At 38.8% G+C, this 18,232-nt stretch overlaps 1 long non-coding RNA gene across 2 annotated transcripts in view; it reads left to right on the forward strand.

Moving 5' to 3' along the window:
* The window catches only part of LOC122206312, a 43,219-nt gene that overhangs the window by 16,100 nt on the left and 8,887 nt on the right, over positions 1-18,232 (forward strand). Inside the window, exon 3 of one of the 2 annotated variants that reach the window (XR_006196414.1) lies at positions 6,865-6,946. The exons of the other annotated variant lie outside the window; for it this stretch is intronic. This is a non-coding gene — a long non-coding RNA (uncharacterized LOC122206312). Of the gene's footprint in view, positions 1-6,864; positions 6,947-18,232 lie in introns of those variants that run through there. 2 annotated transcript variants of the gene reach the window in all.

Here is an 18,232-nt window from a genome sequence, read left to right on the forward strand (position 1 = left end):
GGTAAAGAGGGCATCTTGGGAAGTGTGGACTTTGAAGGCTGAAGGTTTGGGAGGAGGGGGTGTGTCATATCACAGGTAGGTGAAAAGATTACTTAAGAAGGGATCTCTGCTTGGAGTGTCCAAAGAAATGATTTGAGAGATGAGAGTAGGAACTTATTTACTGAGGGGCTATTGATCCCACTCTAGGAAATGACAGTATACACAAAGGTATTTTGTTTTGTAAGTAAGCCCATGAAGGTATTCCAGGGAAGGCTATCGTGCCTGGTGTCTTCACCTACCAGGCCTCTTCATAATAAGCTACAGTAGGATTTCAGAAAGCGTCCCGTTTTTCACCACTAAAAATGGTGAAAATTTTATGATATTAGCTGTAGGCTTTTATTTTTTATTTTTTGCTTGTTTTACAAATGTCCTTTATCAAGTTGATGAAGTCTCCCTGGATTCGTAGTTTGCAGAGAGGATTTTTTATTTTTTGTGAATGGGTGTTAGGTTTTGCCAAATGCTTTCTCTGCATCTGTTGTTAAGATCGTATGATTTTTCTTCTTTAGCCTGTTGTGATGGATTACACTAATAGATTTTTGAATATTGAAGCAGTCTTGCATACTTGCACTAAATCCCTCTTGGTTATGGGTATATAATTCTTTTTACACATTGCTGGATTTGATTTGCTAACATTTTATTGAGGATTTTGTGTCTATGTAAATGGAAGATACTGGTCTCCCGTTTTCCTTTCTTATAATGTCTTTCTCTTGTTTTGTCAATGCTGGCCTCCTAGAATGAGGAAGTTTTCCCTCTGCTTTTATTTTCAGGAAAAGATTATAGGACATTAGCATCATTTTTTCCTTTAAATGTTTGGTAGAATTCATCAGTGAAACCATTTGGGCCTAATGCTTTCTTTTTGGAAGCTTATTAAATCTTGATTATATTTATTTAGTAAATATAAGCCTGTCAAGATAATCTATTTTTCCTTGTGTGGGTTTTAGTAGTGTGTGTTTTATTTTTTTAAGTTTTTTAAAATGTTCATTTATTTATGAGAGAGAGAGAGAGACAGAGTGGGAGCAGGTGAGGGGCAGAGAGAGAGGGAGACACAGAATCTGAAGCAGGCTCCAGGCTCTGAGCTGTCAGCACAGAGCCTGACATGGGGCTCGAACTACGGACCGGGAGATCATGACCTGAGCCAAAGTCAAACGCTTACTAACTAAGCCACCCAGGTGCCCCAGAGTGTGTGTCTTTTATAGAATTGGTCTATTTCACCTAAGTTATGAAATTTGGGGGCATAGAGTCATTCATGATATTTTTTATTATCCTTTTGATGATCATGGAATCAGTAGCGGTTACCTCTTTTTCATTTAAGATATTAGCCATTTGTGCCTTCTTTTTTTTCTTGGATAGCGTAGCTAGGGGTCTATTACCTTTATTGATCTTTCAAAGAACCATCTTTTGATCTCTCTGTTGATTTCCTCCAATAATTTCCTATCTTTTATTTTATTGATATCTATTCTCATTTTTTGTTATTTCTTTTCTTCTGCTTGCTTCAGCCTCCATTTATACCTCCTCCTCTATTATCCTAAGGTGAAAGTTTAGGCTACTAATTTGAGATCTTTCTCCTTTTCTATTTTTTTAAAGTTTATTTATTTTGAGAGAGAGAGCATGTACGTGAGCAGGGGAGGGGCAGGGAGGGGGGGAGACACAGAATCCGAAGCAGGCTCCAGGCTCAGCACAGAACCCAATGCAGGGGCTTGATCTCATGACCATGAGATCATGACCTGAGTGGAAACTAAGAGTTGGATGCTCAACCGACTGAGCACCCAGACACCCCAAGATCTTTCCCCTTTTCTAATAAATGCATTCAATGCTATAAGTTTTACTCTAAGTAATGCTTTCACTGCCTCCCACACATTTTGATAGGATGTATTTTCATTTAGTCCAAACTACTTTTAAATTTCTCTCAAGATTCCTTCTCTGATGTGTTATTTAGAAGTATGTTGTTTAATCTCCAAATATTTGGGGATTTTTCCAGCTATCTTTTGGTTATTGATTTCCAGTTCAATTCCAGTGTGGCCTGACAGCATACTTTGTATGATTTCTGTTCTTCTAAATTTGTTAAGATGTGTTTTATGGCCCAGAATGTGGTCTGGGGTGGTGAATGTTCTGTGTGAACTTGAGAAACATGTTTATTCAACTACTTTTGGATGAAGTACTCCATACATATCAGTTAGATCTAGTTGATTGATGCTACTGTTTAGTTCAGCTGTATCCTTAACTATATATCCTGGATCTGTCAATCACTGACAGGTGTTGAAGTCTCCACTATAATAATGGATTTTTCTCTTTCTCCTTGAAGTTCTAAAAGTTTTTCCATCAAGTATTTTCATTCTCTGTTGTTGGGAATAGACAAGTTAGTGATTGTTATGTCTTCTTACAGAACTGACCCCTTTGTCATTGTATAATGACTCTCTTTTATCTCTCTGAATTTTCCCTGTTTGAAAAGTCTGCTTTGTATGAAATTAATATAATTATTCCAGCTTTCTTTTGATTAGTATTAGCATGATATATCTTTCTTCATCCTTTTGATTTTAATCTATCTGTATCTTTATATTTCAGGTGAATTTCTTATGTAGTTGGATATAGTGGATTTCTTATATAGTTCTTATATAGTTGAATCTTGTTTTGGGACCTCCTCTGACAATCTGTGAGTTTTAATTGGTATATCGAGACTATTCACATATCATGTAAGTATTGATATAGTTGGATTAATATCTACCATGTTCGTAACTTTTTTCTATTCACTGCACTTTGCGTCTTTTCAATCTTCCCCCCTTTTCTGCCTTCTGTGATTTTATTTTTTTTTAATTTTTTTTTTAACGTTTTATTTATTTTTGAGACAGAGAGAGACAGAGCATGAATGGGGGAGGGTCAGAGAGAGGGAGACACAGAATCTGAAACAGGCTCCAGGCTCTGAGCTGTCAGCACAGAGCCCGATGCGGGGCTCGAACCCATGGACTGTGAGATCATGACCTGAGCCGAAGTCGGCTGCTCAACCGACTGAGCCACCCAGGCGCCCCTGCCTTCTGTGATTTTAATTCAGCAGTTGGCATATTCCACTTTCTTCTCTCAGCTTATTAATTATACTTTTCTATTTTAAAAAGCTGTAGTGGTTTCCCCTTTGTTTGCATTACACATTTATAACTAATCAAAGTCCACTTTCAAATAACACTATACTGCTTCACAGGTAGTGCAGATACCTTATAACAGTGTTCCCAATTCCTCCCTCCCATCCCTTCTAACATTGATGTCATCTACCTCACTTATCCATGTGCTATGATCACTCAATATATTGCTGCTGTTATCACTTTAAACAAATGGTTATCTATTAGATTGATTAGGAATGAGAAAAATAAAAGACTTTATTTTACCTTCCTTTATTCCTACTCAAATACTCTTATTTTTTTAATATAGATCTGAATTCTGATCTATAATCTATATCATATTCCTTTTTTCTGAAGACTTTCTTTTGAGAGAGACAGAGAGGGTGCAAATGAACAAGGGGCAAAGAGAGGGAGAGGGAAAGAAAGAATCCCATGAAAGGTAGAGAGAGAGAGGGAGAGAGAAAGGGGGGGGGATCACCCAAAGCTTGGCCTGTACTCACCTGCAGTGGGGCTTGAGCTCACCCGATGTGGGACTTGAACTCATGAATGGTGAGATCATGACCTGAGCTAAAGTCAGATGTTTAACCACTGAGCCACCCAGGTGCCCTCAAAAGACCCTCTTTTCAAATTTCTTGCAAGGCAGGTCTACTAGTGATAAAGTCCCTCCATTTTTGTCTGACAAACTATTTCTTGTTTTTTTTTTTAGAATGGGAGGTATTGTAAAATTCAGATGCCTTTGGGAAGAGTAACACCTCCATGCCTAACATCTCTTTTTTTAAATGTTTATGTATTTATTTTGAAGGGGGGAGGGGAGAGAGAGAGAGAGAGAGAGAGAGAGAGAGAGAAAATCCCAGGCAGACTCTGTGCTGTCAGCATGGAGCCTGATGCGGGGCTCAATCTCATGAACCATGAGTTCATGACTTGTACAGAAATCAAGAGTCAGATGCTCAACCAACTGAGCCACCCAGGCACCCCAGAAAGTCTTTATTTTTTCTTCAGTTTTGAAATATAATTTTACTGGATACAGAATTCTCCTTTGGTGCTTTTTGTCCTTTCAACACTTTAAATATTTCATTACAAAACGGGCTCCTGGGTGGTTCAGCTGGTTGAGTATCTGACTGGGGTCATGATCTTGTGGTTTGTGAGTCTAAGCCCCATGTCAGTCTCTATGCTGACAGCTCAGAGCATGAGACTGTTTGCATTCTGTGTCTCCCTCTCTCTCTGCCCATCCACCACTTGTGTTCTCATGCTCTCTTTCTCTTTCTCTCTCTCTCTCTCAAAAATAAATAAATAAACATTAAATATTTCACTACACTGTCTCTTTGCTTGTATAGTTTCTGAAGAGATATCCTATATAATTCTTATCTTTTTTCCTCTATAGATAAGGTGGTTTTTTTTTTTACTTTATTACAATTTTCATTTCTCTGTTTACATTACCCCTCTGTTCCTGGATGTTGTCTACTTTTTCCATTAGAATCCTTGACATATTAATCATAATTAAACCCCCTATCTTTAAATTCCAAAATCTGTGTCATCTTTAATTCAGGCTCTGATGCTTATTTTGTCTTCCTATACTGTTTTCTTCTGGCCTTTTAGTGTGCCTTGTAATTTTGGTATGTTAACAGACATGGTATGTCTGTTAATAGGAAGTGAAATAATCAGGCTTTTAGAATGAGTTTTTATGTTAATTTGGCTAGGATCCTGTCTGTGTTTAGCTCTCTGTAGCTATAGTTTCCAGAAGCTTGTTTCTTTGTTCCCCTTGTTGTCTTTGGGTTTCCCTAAGAATTTTTTCATAAAAAACAGAATTCGTGTCTTATGTTTCTCTCAGTTGTAATCTACTTTTATTATACTAGAGCCCAGTTGATGTGGTGGTAGGACAGAGAGCAGGAATATTTTATAATCTTATATTAAATCTCAATTTTTTTGGTGGTTTGAGTTTCTAGGTTATGACCTTCTGAAACATTTCTTAGCCTTTTTTCTCCTCTTATATGAGATAGGAAGGCTAGAGGGGACTGGAGTTTTCTAATTGTCCTCCCACCAGGCTGGCTAAGCCTCTGGTAGTTTCCTTGATGGCTGGCCTTTCTTATGGAAAAAATCTGGATATAGTTCAAAATGTTTACTTTTTCCCTCCCTGAGCCTGAAGGATAGATAAATTTTTCTCCAATCTTTACCTTGAAAGTGTGATGGGCTTCTAGAGATAAAACCCATAAAAGTGGGGAACTTCCCTAAGACTGAGCCCTTGGGGGTTTTATGTCTGAAATTAGTTCACACTCACCTCCAGGAGTACATCAATTATGGTTTAAAGGTTCCTACCAGTTACTAGCACCAGTGGCTTCTGCTCCCAGTAAGCTAATCTCAACCTTGGTTCTCTATTCTCCTGTCTCTCTAGCATTGGGGTGGTACTTTGTGACCTCAGTTTTCTGATGGAATCTAAGAAGTCATTGATTTTCAGTTTGTTCAGTTTTTATCTTGTTGTGAGGATGAAAGTGATGACTTCAAAATTCTTTGCATGTTGGAACTGGGAACCTTCTCGGACTGTCATGGGATATATATTTTAGGACATGAATAGGTCAAAAAGCAAACCTCCTTTGTGTGAATCCCAGGTAATGTAGTACACTATGGCCTCCAACTCTGTGCTTTCTGTCACTTTTTTAAAAAAGTAAACAATTAGCGAACAGAAAGAAAATAAAGTAAGAATAAATTTCACAAAAGAAAAAATTGACAAAATGGTAAAAAACAAAGTGTAGTTTTAAAATAAATTTCATAGCCCTTCCTTGGAAATATTCAAGTAAACAGTAGTATACAGGTGTCCTGTGCAAAGGAAGTGACTAAGAGGACTACTCTTTCAAGGACATCTTATGACATTGAGCAGGATGAACTTTGGAAATAACCTAAGAACCTACAGAGGAGTCAGCAGACTATAACTGACCTGCCGTATCTTGCATGCCATCTGTTTTCACATGGTCCACAGGCTGAATGATTTCTGTATTTCTATATGATTGGGAAATAAAAAAAAGAATATTTCATGACACATGAAAATTACATGAAATTCAAATTTCACTGTCACAAATAATGTTTTCTTGGAACTTAGCCATACTCATTTGTTTTTAAAATGGCAGTATTGAGTAGTTGCCCTGTAAGACTGTATATGGCACTCTCATCACTTTGGACTAACGCTTGGGATACTGCAAATTGCAGTGATGTAGTTTTAATTCAACAGCATTTCAAATGTCACGTGATAACATCCCTCCCTTTTTCCCTTCCTTCCTCCCTCCCACCTACCTTCCGTTCTTCTTTTCTTTTGTTTGTTTCTTCCTTCCTTTTCTCCTTTCCTTCCTTCTTTCTTTCTCTTCCCCTCATTTATTTATTTACATTGACAGTAAATATCTATTAAGTCAAAACAAGAAAGGAAAAGTGGGCTTTGAATCATACTCTTAAGACACAATGGAGGGGATGCCTGGGTGGCTCAGTTGGTTAAGTGTCTGATTCTTGATCTCGACTCAGGTCTAGATCTCAGGGTCATGAGTAAAAGACATGATGGAGTATGGATTATTTTGTTAGAATTAGATGGCAAAGCATTCTACTTATTGTGCAATGAGGTAGTTATGCTAAAAGAATACAACATATGTCAGCCATATTAATCATCACAATATTCCTAGCTCACAGAAAAGCAATGGTTAGAAAAATTAGAAAAATGTAAAACAATGTCTCATTGCAGAAGAATTTCTTCCAAAAATAAAACAATAAAAACGAGCCTGTGCCCTAAGAACCCGAGTGACCCACTTGTTAGCCAAGCAAGAGAAGCTGTTTACCAATGGTGAGTTAACAAAATCCTGATTGATTGCAGCAGACAAAGAAATGTGTCCAGAGAAAATAAACTGGTTGAGACTTTTAGCCTTTCAGTGAAACGTAATGAATGTAAAGTGTTTAAAGCCTGTGGTTATTTATTGTGTTATTCATTAGCAGGTACTTTGCCAAAAATATCTGAATCTATCATGTGTAGCTCAATCCAGTAGCTCCGTTGGTGAACTCATTTGCTCCCATGGATGTAACTATAGTTGGGTCCATGAATTTTTGCCAGAAAAAGAAACTGAACATCTTGACTTGTGCCACACAGCAGTTAAATGGCAGTGGTAAAATTTTATTGTGAGTTTTTGAGCTCAGGGCTAAGATTGAAATTTTTTGCAATAATAACTGCCTTTAGCCTCTACTATGGAACACTGAGGGGCTCTGAAAATTGGTTTCTGCTACATTCTTGGTGCCTCTTAATGAATTCAAACTAACATCATAAGGCTAAACAACACTCATATGAGAAAACTTACACTGCTGTAAGTCATTTTGACAACTTACATTGAGTCTCAGCCTTATACTCTTACAGTGGTGTCAAAAGATAAAGCAAGAAGTGAGATCTCCATTTCCATGCAAATTTGCAGTGGATATGTTTTCTGAGTTCAAACTTTGGTTCCAGCAGCAGTTTTTGGACCCAAATGCAAGTGCAAAAAAGATTTCCATATTTTAAAATCCATTTAACTGAGCAATAGAGGAGTTTCCATCTAACCTTCAATTGAAAGTGATTAATCTGCAAAGTAATGATATGCTAAAAGACAAATATCAATAGAAAAATTTAATAGAACTCTATAAATGCCTTCCAAGCAATCAATATGCTCAATTAAAATTATATGCTCATGAATTGATATCAGTATTTGGCAGTACTTTCCTGTGTGAAAAGACATTTCCAAAGATGTGATATTCATTTTTGAATTGAAATACTCAGTGAGGTAAAATCTCATTACAGGCCCATATTAACAGCTGAGCATTAGCAATGATGATGCGCTAATTACATTTGAGCCCCAATTAAGTGAAATGTTATCACCCCAAAAGGATTTTTTTTCTTCTTGTTATAGACCTATGCAAAAAATTACATTATAGACTTATTACAAAAAATGAACCAAATTATTATGATTATGTTTTGAATTTTGTCAGTAAAAAAAGTGTGGGAATTTCTTTCTTAAATACAAGTGTCTATGTAACATTCTTGATTTTGCTTCTTGGTATACAAAGCCTAAAATATTTACTATCTGTCCCTTTACAGAAATTCTTTGCTGACCCCTGACCTAGATGCTTTTAACTCCCTGTGTGCTAGAAAACAGTCGGTGGTCCTCAAGTGAAGAGGCCCCTGGCACAGAGCCAATCATCTACAAAGGTCCTTGTACATTTAAATGGGACAATGAAAGTGTTTAAGGATTGGTCAGCTGACATGTCAGCTTGGCACGTGAAAAAAATAGGGTGCCTCTTTTTCAACCCATCTGTGTGAGTTTCTTAGAGCCACTGTAACAAAGTGCCACAAACTGGAGGTTTGAAACAACAGAAATTTATTCACCCCCACTTCTGGAGACCAAAAGTCTGAAATCAAGCTGTTGGGAGGGCCATGCTTCCTCTGAAACCTCTAGAAAAGAATCCCATTTTGGCTCTTTCTAGCTTCTGGTAGTTGCCAGTAATCCTCAGTATTCCTTGGCTTGTAGCTTCACCATTCCTGTATCTACCTTCATTGTCACATTATCTACCTTCTTACCTTTGTCACTGTGTCCAAATCTTCTCTTTTTATAAGGATGTCACTCATATTGGATTTAGGACACACTCCCATGTAGTATGATTTCATCTTATTTGAACTGATTACATCTGCAAAGACCCTATTTCCAAAAGAGGTCACATTCTCAGGTCATAGGTGGACATGAATTTGGCAGGGGTGAGGGGTACAATTCAACTCCATCCGTTTTAGCAGTGAACGGAGAAAGTAATCAAAAATGGTACTTGGCTAGAAAGCTTTAGGGCATGAAGTAGACAGATTAATGCTCCTTCTGCCACAGGCATTCACATCCTAATCTCTAAAATAATGTGAATGTCTTGTTTTATATGTCAAAAAGGACTTTGCTGATCTAATTAAGCTAAGAATTTTGACATGTGGAGATTATGCTTGATTATCTGGGTGTGCCCGATATAATCACAAGGGTCTTCATAAGAGGGAGACAGGAGAGTCAAAGGCAGAAGAAGGTGGAATGACAGAAGCAGACACAGGAATGATGAACTTTGAAGAAGGAGAAGGGACAATGAGCCACAGAATGCTAGCAGCTTTCAGAAGGTAGAAGTGAAAAAGAAATAGATTCTCTGTGGAGCTTCCAGAAGAAACACAGCTATACCCACACCTTGACGTTAGACTCAAAAAAAGTCATTTTGGACTTCTGACCCCCTAAATCCATAAGAGAATAACTCTGTATGGTTTGAAGTCACTAAGTTTGTGGTTAATTTGGCACAGCAGCCATAGAAAGCAAGAAAGAGAACTAGTTAAGCTTGTTACTGTAGCTGGGAGGGTGAGTCCTGGTCATGCCAAAGAGAAGGAAACAGTAGAGAGATGGAGATAACATTTGGGGGCAGTTGGGGGGGGGCAATGGAGAAATGGAGGAAAGGATGGATATAAGAAAGATCATCCAGAAAGGGGTGAGGGTGCATCTTAGGGCAAATGGGAAGTCAGAGAATACTCTTTGCTTCTGCTCTGTTACAGGCACGTGTTTTTTAGATGATTGTATAAGACAGATGAATTCCAGTTTGGGCCTGAAATTTTAAATAAACATGATTTAAGTTTGTAGGAAAAAGGTGATATTTTCTTAAATTAATGACAGAATTTAGGATTTACATGCAGTTTTTCAGATTCAGAACATTCCCAAGGGAATCTTCCTAATCATTGTTCCTTCCAGATGGCCTCCTACAGATGCCCTTGTTCATTATACAGACCACAACAGTGCTGAAAGGACCTCTCAGAGTTTTGTATCTAGGGGTGTTAAAGGCTTCACTTTGGCTTGGGAACTAAGAAATATTTGCAGCCAAGCAATCATTTCAGAGGTGGGATGTTCCCTGCAAAGGATGATTTGCCCACAAGCATAGAAAGTGTCAGGTCAGGAAAAAGAACTTGAGTGTTACCACTAGCTTCTGAGCTTGGATCAGAATCATGAAGCTAAAAATAAACTCTGCTAGCCAGCTCATTCTGTCATGACCCCACACTTCTTAGGAAACTAATGCTGAAACTATTTTTCAAACAGATAGCAAATCAAGAAAACATCATTCCACACGGGGGATAAAAAGATCAGATGCTCAGAAAAGGACTTCAGAACTGTTTTAAAATTATAAAAACAATCTCTTATTTGAGAAAGTCTGATAGCTACCAGTTTCTTTTAACTCCTGATTTTATTTATTTATTTTAAAGAGGAATGCTATTTTATAGGGCGAGGGAGATTCTAGCATTGTGTCCCCAGAGGTTAAAAAAATAAACTAAAAAGTAATGAGATGTCTGTCTTCCTGGGATGGATGTAGGAAGTTACTGCCCACTCATAGGTGAATACATCAGGTCAGAGTTTTTTAAATATGGCTACCAGTGGTTTTGAAGTCTTTTCCTCCAGTTAGAGAGCTTTAAAAAATACTGATGCCCAGGCCCCAAATCCTGATATTTCAATATAATTTGCTGAGAAACAGGATTAGGTGGGGTCTGGAATTCCTTGAAATGTAAAAATTCCTTGATTGACAAGAAATTCTATAATTATGGTCACTTAATTTTAATAAAGTAATATTTATGGTCACTAATTATAATAAAATTGTGATCTAATTTTATAATTATGTCTGAAATCTTATTGTGATAATTTAATGGGCTGAACTCTTTAACAGATTTCATTTAGCAAACATTTATCATATACTGAGTATGCAGTAGTCTTTAGAAACCTTAGTTCTGTAGGGAAGTGAAGCATATAAAAAAAGTAAGAATTCTCAAGCCATGTGACATGTAGATAGAATTATGTTTAAATGAAAGAGGTACTGGTGAGGGAGGAGAGGTTAAATTTATTCAGGGTGGGATGGAGGTGTAATGGAGAGATAAGAGAAGTCTCTGGTCTTAGCTCAGTTTAGAAAGCTAACTAGAGTCTGTCAGGTTGGCAAGTCAGAGGGGTATTTTCAGACCCAGGGAAAACATGCGAAAAAACATAGACATGAGATAGCATGTTCAGAAGATTATTAATATTGCTGGAGGGCAACATTTGGAAGATAGTGTCAGGAACTGGGAATTGGCAGAAGGTAGGAAGCAAGGTTGGTCCCAAGAATGGGGCTGAGTGGGGAGAACCTCTCAACCTTTCAAACCTTGGGAAGCACATCCTGGATCCATCTGACAACTGCTAGAAGATTCTCAGAGCGGGGACATGCTCAGACTTGCTATTTTGTAGGATCCCTCTGGCAACCCTGGGAAAGAGTCTAGGAGGAGTGAGACTAGAGGCAGCGAGATGAATAAGGAGGCTGTTGCAAACACAACTGGAAGACTTGAACTAGAGTCATGAATAGAGAGGAAGGGATAGATCTAAAACATACCAGGGAGACAGAAAGAATAAGACCTGGCCAAGAGGTGATAGGTACAAAGGAGACAGGGAGTCAAATTGAGTTCCAGGTTTTTTATTTTCCAGATGGCTTATGATACCCATCTGGCCCTAACATTAAAGGGCAATTTATTTTATAGATTTAGTCATACAGGAACAGATATCCTCAGGCTTCGCTCAGCAGCATGGAATGTGAACTGTGTTTCTTCAGGTCATCCTAGCCTTACATGGGCTAGGGGATGTGGAGATAAGGTTGTGAAGTGTGTGTAGGCGTTCAGGGTAGAAGTGGGAAGGAAGTAATGGCTTTTCTTTTGTTTTAATTGTAGTCAAATACGGACAACATATTGTATTTACTGTCTTAGTGATTTTAAACATGCAGTTCAGTGGTATTAAGTATGTTTACATTGTTGTGCACCTGTCATCACCATCCATCCCCAGAACTCTTTCCATCTTGTAAAACTGACTCTGTACCCATTCAATTATAATTCCTCATTCTGTACTCTTCCCAGGTCCTCGCAAGCACCATTCTGCTTTCTGTCTCTGTGAACTTGACCATTCTATGTACCTCAAATGACTAGAACTATAAAATATTTATCTTTTTGTGACTAGCTTGCTTCATTTAGCAGAATGCCCTCAAGGTTGATGCACATTATAGTATATGTGAGAATTCCCTTCCTTTTCGTGGCTTAATAATATTCCATGGTATGTATATATCACATTTGTTTATACATTCACATCTTGCAATGGACACTTGCGTTGCTTCTGCCTTTCAGTCATCGTGAATAATGCTGCTATAAACATAGGTGTACAAATATCTCTTCGAAACCCTGCTTTCCATCGCTTGGGGTGTAGACCCAAAAGTACAGTTGCTGGATTATATGGTAATTCTATTCTTAATTTTTTGAGGAAGTGCTATACTGTTTTCCACGGTGGCTGAATCATTTTACATGTCACCAATACTGTACAAGAGTTCCAATTTCTCCACATCCTCACCAACACTTGTTACTTTGTTTTTTGGGGTTGCTTTTTTGTTTTGTGTGTCTGTCTGTGTATGTTTATAGTAGACATCCTAATGGGTATGAGGTGAGAGCTCACTGTGGCCTTTTGCTCCAGCTTTCATTAGCTAAAAGCAGCTAATGTCTCTTTTAGTTGAGGGTTCCATAGAGTTTTCCGAAGTGACTTACACCATTGTTCTTGCCCCTGCTTTTTCCTGGTCACTGTTGTGATATTTCTTCTAGACGTGGATGCCTCTGTTGCTGAACTAATGTTCAAAATGGCCACCCCTGCCATCATTGGTGGGTGGCTACTTCTTTCTCTGTTCTGATAGCCATCAAGCCATGAGAGGTAATCACCCTCTCCCACTGCCCATCAGTCCCCAACGGAAACTTACATTCATAGCCTCACTTGCACTGGTTCCGAACCAATCATTTGACTTGTATTCAGTCTACTTCTGCCCCCTCTCTACCTGACACAAGGAGAAGGGCCAGAAAATAAAGTAGAAGGTGCAAACCTGGGCTACATTCCCACATTGTCCCCCTTTCCAGCCTAAGCCTGGTCTCCCTTTCTCCCTCCTCCTCTTCTAGTGTAAGTACTTTCCCCAGCCTGGATATAGTCCTGGAAGTGAAGGAGTGACCCCCAGTCTCCACCCACTTGAAGCATTCACCCTGCAGGATGACTACCAGTGCCACGGATCCAACCACTGTCTGCATGAGCCTTATAGGGCTTTCCTGCAAATAAAACCCTAATGGACCTACTCAGGGATTCCGAATTCATCCTCTGGCCTCTTGCTTTAATGTCATAGAGATTTCAGACCAGATTGCTAGAATTTAGACCTATCCTTCTGTCTAATATAGAAATTATTCATAGTTAAGTATCATATAAATCCTGGTAAAACAGGTTCCTGCAGTAGCTCAACATAGTATTTTCCGTACATCATTTCTTATTCTGTTCTATGCTCAGACCTGAGGTTTGGGGCCTGCGTTAGTTTCCTGGGGCTGCTGCCACCAATGAACACAAACTGGGTGGCTTAAAACAATAGACATTTATTCTCTTACAGTTCTAGAGGCCAGACCCCCAAAAGTGTCAGCAGGGGCCATTCTTTCTGAAGGCTCTGAGGAAGTATCTGTTCCACACCTCTCCTCCAGGTTCTGGTGGCTCCCGGCAACCCTCAGCATTCTTTGGCTTCTGGCCTAACTCCAGTGTTGGTCTCCATCTTCACAGTTCTTCTTACCCATGTCTGTGTGTTAAATAACATTTTCCTTTCTCTTATAAGGACACCAGTCACTGGATTTGGGGCCCGCTCTCAATCCAGGATGACCTCAGCTCAGAATCCTTAATTATGTCTGCAAAATTCCTATTTCCAAATATGGTCACATTTCTAGGTACAGGGGTTAGGACTTAAATCTATCTTTTGGGAGTGACTGTGCACCCATGATGGGGCCCAACAGGTGGGTCACATCTGTAGCAGTTGTTCCACCAAGGTGGTGACCTAGAGAAAAGCTCTATCTGATAATTGGCTATTTGGAACAAATTGGGAAATAGCTTCCTTCTGACTTTAAAGTTAGGTCATATTTGGTGCTCTGAAGAGTATTTGTTGTTAATGAGAATTTAGAGTCTCTCTCTCTCTCTCTCTCTCTCTCCCTGCCCCCCTTGAAACATGCCCCCACACACAATTGTATTGTAATTTTCTACTTTAAATAATTTTCCCATTTTCTAAAGTGAATTCCTCTCAGTTTTCCACAAGACATTCCATTCTCCATCTTCACCTAGAATTGGACAAATGACTTAGCTTTTCAAAGAATGTCTCCCACATTCTTCAAAATCACACATTCTCCCATATTCCTTAAGGCAAGGAATTGCCTCTTGTCACCATGTTCCTTCCCTGAATGTGATGGTGAAAAGGCCTTGACCACCCCCACCCTCTTGCCAACTTTAGCTATGGCCACATGCTTCTCCTGCTCAGAAGCCAGCAGGAGACAGTAGCTGGGATGCTGGAGCTATTTAGAGTGGTATGATTAGTTTTCATGTCTCCTGACCACAGGCTTTGCCATTTGATGAATTTACGACACTGCTTGTGAATATCAGTTTCTACTTAGTAACTAACAAGAGTGACTGATTACACAATCCCAAATTGATATTTGGAAACTTTTAAGAAAAAAAAAAGACTGGGAGATGAGATTTATTACCATTCTCAAGCACTTCCTGAACAGAATTTAAAACTCCCTCCTGGAAAAGATTGTAAAATAAGACTCTCCTTGGCCAAGGGAGAATAGTCTACAGAAAACAAACATAAATATCAAACAAGGAAACAAAGTCTTCTGGGAGAAATAAGGATGGCAATGAGATGTGGAAGTCAGAGAGAGAAATTGAAAGAGAGAGAGAGAGAGAGAGAGAGTGGGACACATGTTTGCACAAGCCTAATGATGTCAGCCTGTTCACAAGAGTTCACAAGAATGCCTTCCCCACTTACCACAAGGGAGCCAAGACCACTGTGAAGATGGGGCTCTTCTAATCATGGACTCAGTTACTTTCCTCTCCCCATTGTTTGTACCCACTCTGTGTTACACAATGCTAGGACTAGGAAAAAATGATACTGCCTGAATCTCATTGAAGTGTTCTTTAGCCTCAACGGTGACGTGAAGCCTGCTTTAGATACCTTAAAAATTGGTTGGGCACCTTGAAACTGACTTTAGCAAGAATTAAATCTGTGGCATTGAGTTAGAGAGAGGAAAACTAGCTCTTTTGGACTAATGGTAGGTGTACTACTTTGCAAAAAGGAGACCAGAAAGGGAAGTGGAACACCCTAACATAAAGAGGTGCAGTACTCTCTATATTCACTGGACCATAGCAGCTGCAAAAAAGGTATAGTTCACCTCCTAAAATTAAATGGAGATGCTCCTTTTCTTCACAGGATGGAAACCACTATGATAATCTACACAAGTATTTAACTTACCAGAAAAGTGGTTTAAAAAATTAGTGACAAGGGGCGCCTGGGTGGCGCAGTCGGTTAAGCGTCCGACTTCAGCCAGGTCACGATCTCGCGGTCCGTGAGTTCGAGCCCCGCGTCAGGCTCTGGGCTGATGGCTCGGAGCCTGGAGCCTGTTTCCGATTCTGTGTCTCCCTCTCTCTCTCTGCCCCTCCCCCGTTCATGCTCTGTCTCTCTCTCTGTCCCAAAAATAAATAAAAAACGTTGAAAAAAATAAAATAAAAAAAAAAAAAATTAGTGACAAATTGTTTTCTCTTTTACCTCTGTGCTTTTGCCCAGAGGAAGAGACACAATATTATACTATTGGTACTTGCCTGCTGTCCTCTGGGAAATAGTCTCTCAATATGGAAAAGACAGGGATCAGAACAGCCAAGGAATAAGGGAATCCATCCATCCATCCATCCATCCATCCATCCATCCATCATCCTACCAACACATTGAGTACAGAGGCATTAAGCACTGTAAGGGATGTAAAGGTAAATATGACACAATGCTGAAATTATATACCTTTTAACTGCAGAATCTTGTGATTCTGTAGTTTTCCCCATTAGATGATAAATCCACCAATCTTCCTCTAGCCATGCTCAACAGTTGACTACCAGAGAAAGAGGTATCTATCTGAAGTCAAGAAATTTATGTTCAAATCCCAGTCCTGTTACAAGTTGTATGGTTATGGGTTAATTAATTAAACTGTCTAGACCACAGCTTCCTCATTTGCAAGTGAGAAATAATTCCACCTTCAGAGTTATAGGGAATAAACAAAATATATAAAACTGCATATAGTAGTTCTCTTTCTCCTAATTCTTATAGGAAGACCTTTCCATCTAACAAGAATGTAGCATTTCTCTGTAAAATAGTCTATGGTATTTACAACTTTGGTTTAAGACTTGTAAAGAAAGGAATTTAATTGTATTCCTCAAGTCAGTATTACCTGGCAGGTCTCCTGGGTTTTTTTTTGCAGACTATCTCCTTTCCAGGATTCTCAGAATGTCCTAGTCTGAAGAAGTTTTGAAGTTCTCGGTCCATCTCCTGCTTCGTGCCAGGTCACCTTGGGTTTCTGTCTTTTCCAGCGCTGCATCTCCTTGAATATTTATGGTTTTAGCACATGCTAATGCATTTAGGAGCTCCAAAGGAACCATTATTGCTCTTACTCATGCTTAAATGTTTGCTCACCCAGCCCACAGATTCGCTGGCACATACCAGGGAGCCACATGCTTTTCCCAAGTATGTGGGTCAAAGGCTATTTTTTATCATTTGGGTCAGATACATACTATTTATAAACTTATCTTAATTAGATTTTTAAAAATATCCTAAAGTTTCTCCAGCCAAAACTTTGGGTTCAGAAATTCCTGAATGGTATTTTTTATTATTCAAAATGCATTTATGGTTCTTGAGAAAAATAAGATGAGAATTGGCAAATGCCATTTGAAACAAAGGGGGAAATATCTACAGAAGTGGAAATTCCACACTATTTTTCTAATTTCATAGAGATTACACTGGGCATAATTGTGGATTTTTAAAAAGACCTTGCCCTACCAATTTCTTCTGCCAACCAGATCTGAGATTATGGGCAAATAATCTCTCAGAGTTTACTTTTCCAATTTGTAAATGGGGAGTATAATACCTAAGTTCAGGATAGTGTGAGATCATAGGTAATGCCTGTAAAACATGTGGAAGACAGCCTGACACATTACACTCAATAAACACTGTATCCTTGTTTTGATTTCCTCATATTTCCCACTACATGCATATGTACTGTATCTCAAGGGTGGGGCCTTTTGTAGGTCAAAGTGTCAGCTTCACCATATAAGCTATCACCAATGCAAAATTTTTCTTCTATGCTTGAAGGATGTTACCCTTCCCTTTTTTATATATGAATACTAAAATTTGGTGGTAGAGATTATTGATTATATACATTATTGAATATAGATTATATTTAATCTATATTGTAGTCTAGCACACAGAGAAGTAGTTGAAATCCCCCGATTTCATGCATTGTGGATATACATATTGAACACCTTAGGTGTCTGAGGCTGTTAGGCTTAAGTACACAGTGATAACCAAACATACATGCTCCATATTTTCATGATGTTTCAAACCTTAAATACAAAAATTATATGTGTAATTACAAATTGTGGTAAATGCCATGAAATAAAGGACTAAAGGTTATGAGAAGGAATAACACAGGGAACAAAACTTAGATTAGAGGATTGGTCAAAGCAGCCTTCTTGGGGAGAAATGTCCTTTATTTAAGCTTTGACCTATACCAAGAGCTGGTCAGGAAAATAACAAAAACAAATTGCATTCCAAGTGGAGCCTGGGAAAAGTGATCTATTTTGAGAAACCAGGAGAAGAGAAGGTCCCAATCACCTAAGGAAAAGGAGCATGATGAAAGATGGCATTAGAGGGGTGACAGGGCAGGACCGCCAAGGTCTTGTGGTCATGTTACAGGGTCTACATGTTATTTTGTGTACAGTGGAGATAATAGAAGTATTTTAAGTGGAGGAATGAACTGCTCAGATTCAGGATTTTTAGATGACATTCTAGCTGCAGTGAAAAGAATGAGTTGGGATTTGGGTGGGAAGGGAAGTGTGGAGGTTAAGAAAGAAAGCAAGGAGACTAGGCAGAAGGTGGGAGAAACCACTGTCTTGGCGTAAGTTGGAGGCTGAGCTGAGAGCACCTGCTGCTGTATG

The sequence above is a fragment of the Panthera leo genome, chromosome A2, assembly GCF_018350215.1.
Source record: "Panthera leo isolate Ple1 chromosome A2, P.leo_Ple1_pat1.1, whole genome shotgun sequence".
Classification (NCBI taxonomy): Eukaryota; Metazoa; Chordata; class Mammalia; order Carnivora; family Felidae; genus Panthera; species Panthera leo.